Source organism: Eschscholzia californica, unplaced genomic scaffold (assembly GCF_041429995.1).
Source record: "Eschscholzia californica isolate CP2 unplaced genomic scaffold, dmEscCali1.0.p SCAF_1, whole genome shotgun sequence".
Taxonomy (NCBI): domain Eukaryota; kingdom Viridiplantae; phylum Streptophyta; class Magnoliopsida; order Ranunculales; family Papaveraceae; genus Eschscholzia; species Eschscholzia californica.
In genome coordinates this window covers 13,239,101-13,244,475 of record NW_028238198.1, presented here as the reverse complement: position 1 = coordinate 13,244,475, position 5,375 = coordinate 13,239,101, and the positions used below count along the sequence as shown (strand labels likewise).

Sequence of the window (5,375 nt, the reverse complement as noted above, 5' to 3'; positions counted from 1 at the left end):
ATGAGATGGAGGAGAGAGAAATGTTGACTGGTTAACGGTGTTATAACGGAACCTTAAAAAGGGGGCCATATGAGTATTTTTGCTAATCTAGGGGGCTAGGCAGGAAGCCGGTCAGAAAGTTGGGGGCCATTTGGGAAATAACCCTAATAAGTACTATTTATGTTTATGAACAAAATTTAATTTTAGATAAATTTCTATTTAGATTTACGAACAAAATTTTATTTTAGATAAATTTTTATTAAGATATTTATTTATTATCTTGAAATTCTAACCCTTTGATGTATCGTGTTATTATTTCATATCTACGAATTAAAAAAAATAATACTGATTTTAATATATTACAAAGTTTATGTGTATATTTTATGCTAAAAAAAATTTGACGTGTATTTTATGTAGTTTAAGTAAGGGTAAAAGTGAACTTTTACAAATATTCACATTCCTATTCCTATACGAACCGAACACCTAATTGAGAATATGTCAGGAATCAAATTCCCATTCTTGGTCAAACCAAACATCAAACTACAGTAATCTGATTCCCAAGAATCACGTTACGGGAATGTGATTCCCAAGAATCGTATTCCATTCCCGCTTTGACTTTAAGGTTGTCGCAAAACCACCGATCAGGGACGGCACTAGGGGGTGGCAGGGGAGGGTAATGGCCCTGCCTAGAATTTTGGATTAGTAAAGAGCAGTGGCAAATGTAGACTGATCACAATTGTGCCTAGTTGGTTGGGATCTCAGTTGCCATGTTGGAGAACCAAACTTGAATCTACCTTCCTTTTAATTTTTGGTTAATTATCTTTTGGCCCTTAATTTTTACCTCCCAGTTTTTATCAATTTTCTTATTTTATAGTATTTTTGCATTAAATTCCAAAGTTATAGGATTCAATACAAACTCTAAAGAAGTGATCTTTTTTACCCTTGTGATATTTATTCTCAATGTTTCTCGCTTTTTTCTTTATTATTTTGTCTTGACATTAGCACAAAAAAATTTAACTTTTCGTTAAAGTAATATTGATTTTAACAAAAGTTTTGAAGCGAGAAAGTTTTTATGAATGACCAATCCAACCTAACATGATATGATCTATCGGATCTCACATCTACCCTCCCTAATGCTAATTCTTGATTCCGCCCCTGCGGTCGATTGACTACAAAGTACTCATGGAGTGATCCTAATTGGTACCAAATATCTCTAAAAAATGTGTCACTTCAATATAAAGCTCGCATTGGTTATTTTTTCATATTTTTTCTCTTCTGTAGGAATCATAACCATGTGTTCAATAGATGAATTCTTTGTCATCTCCAATTGAGATACAAACTTTCTCTTTTCTTTTGCACTCTAATTCATCTTGGGGTAGATAATTTTACATGCCTTCTACAAATAGTACCATAATTTATAGTTTGTCCGACTTGACCCACCGCGAAAAATTCTACATAAGATAGTTAATGCCAAACTACGTTATTACATAAAAGAAAGGTATGCAGAATCGAAAACACCAGAATATGAGTTTTTCTCTCTCGCCACTTAGAGGCGATTTCTCTGAGAAACATTGGTTTCTCGCCGGAAACCTTGGTCTTAGCCATGGAAGATCGGCACCTACAACAAAAACAACAAGAAGAAGATGAGAAGGAATATGAATCAATGGTTATTTTAATGGGTTCCCTCATGGGGAATCACCAAGTAAAAGAAATTAAGTTTGAAGAAAAAGATACTAAAAGCAGAGATGAATGGAGGAAAACCTTAGCTCTTAAGTTTATCTCTGGTAGAATGGTTAGTACAAACGTACTCACAAAGATGCTGCGGGCAATATGGAAGATCATAGGCAAAATAGAAATCAAAGTTTTTCATGCAAGTTCGTATTTAATTCAATTTGAAAATACTTCAGACTTGGAAACAGTTTTAGCAGGAACACCTTGGCATATTGACGACGATTTGGTAATTGTTGAAAGAAGTGAAAAGAATAAACTACCGACTGACTACAGATTTAACAAAGTAGATTTTAATATCCAAATTCATGGACTCCCAATAGAGTACTTAACAAAATCTGCAATTACAAAAATCGGGGCATCTATCGGTGAAATCAAAGCAGTAAACGAAGAGGATATTGAGAAATGGGGTAAGTATGCAAGAATCAAAGTCACAATTGACATTACAAAAGAGTTGAAATCAGACATCCAAGTCAAACTCACTGATGATAGAGAAGCCACAATCCAACTTAAATATGAAAAGCTCAATAATTTCTGCTATTTTTGTGGTAAAATTGGGCATTTGTTGAAGAGCTGTGACACTAGGGCAAAATTAAGAGAAGCCATTTCTGACAATTGGGCAATTGAACTTCAAGAAAAAGCAAAAAATCTCTTGAACCCCAGATTAGATGACTCTATAAGAGCTGAATTCAGACCAAAAATAAATTTTAAGAACAGGAAGATACCAACCGCAGAAGAAACGAAAGGGCATTCGTCGGGGAAGAGCGTCGATGATGACGTGGGTGAATCGAGTCAAAATCTGAATTCAGGAAAGTTTCCGAGAATAGATGAGAGGAAACATTCGATGGAAATCGAATCTTCTATTCCTTCCAAAACCGAGAAGAAACGGATTGATAAGGATTCAAAATCTTTGGAGATTAGCAAAATTAACGACATTCCCATAAATATAATTAATCTTCATGAAAGTGCGGCAGACTTTATGGAACTGGAGGAAGAAAATTTAGGGACTCAAATTGATACAAACCTTAATATTTCTCGGGTTTCAACAAAGAATTTGGTAAACGGGTTATCCGAACCGAAAATGGACCTGCGGGTTAGACCGAATGGGCAGAAGTCCCAACCGCAAACTGACTTGAAAACTGGTGGGGAGTTGATGATCAAGGAAGTCTCTCGTGATGTGGTGATTCCGCATGATCACGAGAAGAAGAAGACCCAACATCAACATAGGTTGAAGGTTTTGATGCCGTTGGAAGATAGGAATGGATTATGTGAGAGCAGTAACCCAATTGATCAAGAACAAACTGGACGGATCATACATGAGAAAAAAATTGGCTCGTGGAAGAAAATTGCTAGATCAACAGTACAAGCCAGGCTAGAAAATCACGATCAATTGAAAATTAATAATGATTCAAATAAGAGATACAGAAATCTAAATTCTCAAGAAGATGCAATCAATCAAGAAAGAGAACAGAAGAAGAGTAGAACAACAAAAAACAATTCAGAAGTAACAGGGGTTTTGGCGGCCAGCCCAGGAAGGCCGCTAGATAAATGATCATACAAAGTTGGAATTGTCGGGGAGTAGGGAATGCTCCGACAATTCTGTCCGTGAATTCATTCCTCCGGGCAATTAAACCTTCTGTTGTATTTTTGTCTGAAACAAAATTATCACAGACTTCTTCAGAAATCTGGATAAAGAAATTAATTTATAAAAATTGTTTTGTTGTTCCTTCTACAGGGTCTGAGTGGAGGATTATGGCTACTATGGGATGACATGATAAAACTAGAGATAGTGACATCAAGCCAAAATCATATTCATGCAAGAATAGAAGAATTGGGAAACCCCCAAATGTGGAGTCTACTTGGAGTTTATGGTCCACCTGTTACACATGATAGAGATAAATTTTGGGATTATATGAGAAGCTTTAGTTATCAAATAACGGAACCATGGTGTGCAATAGGAGATTTTAATGCGATAAAATCAAATTCAGAAAAATGGGGAGGACAAGGTTTTAATCAGAAAGCAGCAAGATCGTTTCGAGATATGATATCAGATTGCAACCTTATAGATATCGGGTACTCTGGACCAGCATATACTTGGGCTAATGGAAGAGAAGAAACTAGCCACATCAGAGAACGACTTGATAGAGCTCTAGTAAGCACAGATTGGCGGATCAGATTTCCTGAAGCTCAAGTAAAACACTTACCTCGAATTAATAGCGATCATGCCCCGATTATATTGAGTCTGACTAAAAAGAAATTTCGAGGTAAAATTCCATTTAGATTTGAAGCCCACTGGACTACACATGCAGAATTCAATGACACTATGAAGAATAGTTGGGAATCGGCTAGAGGAGAGTTTTTTGAAAAACTACCTCAAGTAGCCAAAAGTTTGAAGAACTGGAGCAAAAATTCTATTGGCAATTTATTTCTTCGCATACAAGAATTGGAAGAAAAATTATTGATTTGTCAAAATCAACTTCCATCTGCTGACTCAATGAATCAAGAACACCAAATCAAATCCAATCTGACTGAACTTCGTAGAATGGAAGAATTATTCTGGAGTCAGAGAGCTAAGAAACACTGGATTCAGGACAATGACAGAAACACAAAATTCTTCCATCTCTCGGTATTAAACAGGAGGAAAAAGAATACCATTCTTGCTATAAAAAAGGAGGATCATACCTGGACGGCTGACCCAGGTGAAATTACTAACCGCTTTATTGACCATTTTTTCAGGGCTTCGCGAGAGGAGCAAATTGTGGAAATTCCTCAAAGCTTAGAGTTAACGGCATCTCCACTTTCAGAAGAACAAAATCGGTTATTAAGTGCAACACCATCAAAAGAGGAGATTTGGAGTATTTTGAAGGGGATGAAATCATGTAAAGCTCCTGGACCAGATGGATTTTCGGCAATGTTCTATAAAAGATGTTGGGAATTTATTGGAGATGAAGTCACGGAGCAGATCGGTAAAATCTTTCAAACTGGCGTATTACCCACTAAATTGAATCATACTCATATAGCTCTTATTCCAAAGATTTCAGCACCACAAAATCCAGTGGATTTTCGACCAATAGCTCTGTGTAACGTACTATACAGAATCATAGCAAAAATCATTACTAGGAGACTCAGTCCACTTCTAGAGAATTTGGTTTCACGGGTCCAGAATGCATTTGTGCCAGGTAGGCAAATCACAGATAACATAATAGTAGCCCAAGAGATGATTCACTTTCTTAAACATACTTCTATTAAGTCTGGTGCATTTGCTTTGAAAGTGGATATGTCTAAAGCTTATGATAGAGTTAATTGGAATTTTCTAAGTGAGGTGTTGCGTAGATTCGGGTTTGCAGGAAATACTCATTCTCTAATTATGAACTGCATTACAACTACGTCGTACTCAATTATACTAAATGGAGTCCCTAAGGGGAATTTTAACAGTGAAAGGGGACTTCGGCAAGGATGTCCGCTTAGTCCGTATTTATTCATATTATGTTCGGAATGCCTAACAAGATTGGTAGTTCAAGCCGAAAATGCAGGGTTGTATAGTGGATTGGCGGTAAACAGATCTGCACCAAGTGTAAGCCACTTAATGTTCGCAGATGATCTTTTCTTCTTTGGGAATGCTTCAGAAAGAAATATAGAACAACTCAAAGTGCTCTTAGAAGATTATG

At 36.4% G+C, this 5,375-nt stretch overlaps 1 long non-coding RNA gene across 1 annotated transcript; it reads right to left on the bottom strand.

The window, feature by feature from the left end:
- Positions 1 to 1,378: 1,378 nt before the first annotated feature.
- Positions 1,379 to 2,527, bottom strand: LOC147564265 (uncharacterized). The gene is made up of 2 exons (XR_015236811.1): positions 2,437 to 2,527; positions 1,379 to 1,597 (listed from the first exon to the last, which is right to left on the bottom strand). It is a non-coding gene; the product is annotated as an uncharacterized LOC147564265 (long non-coding RNA).
- Positions 2,528 to 5,375: the final 2,848 nt, after the last annotated feature.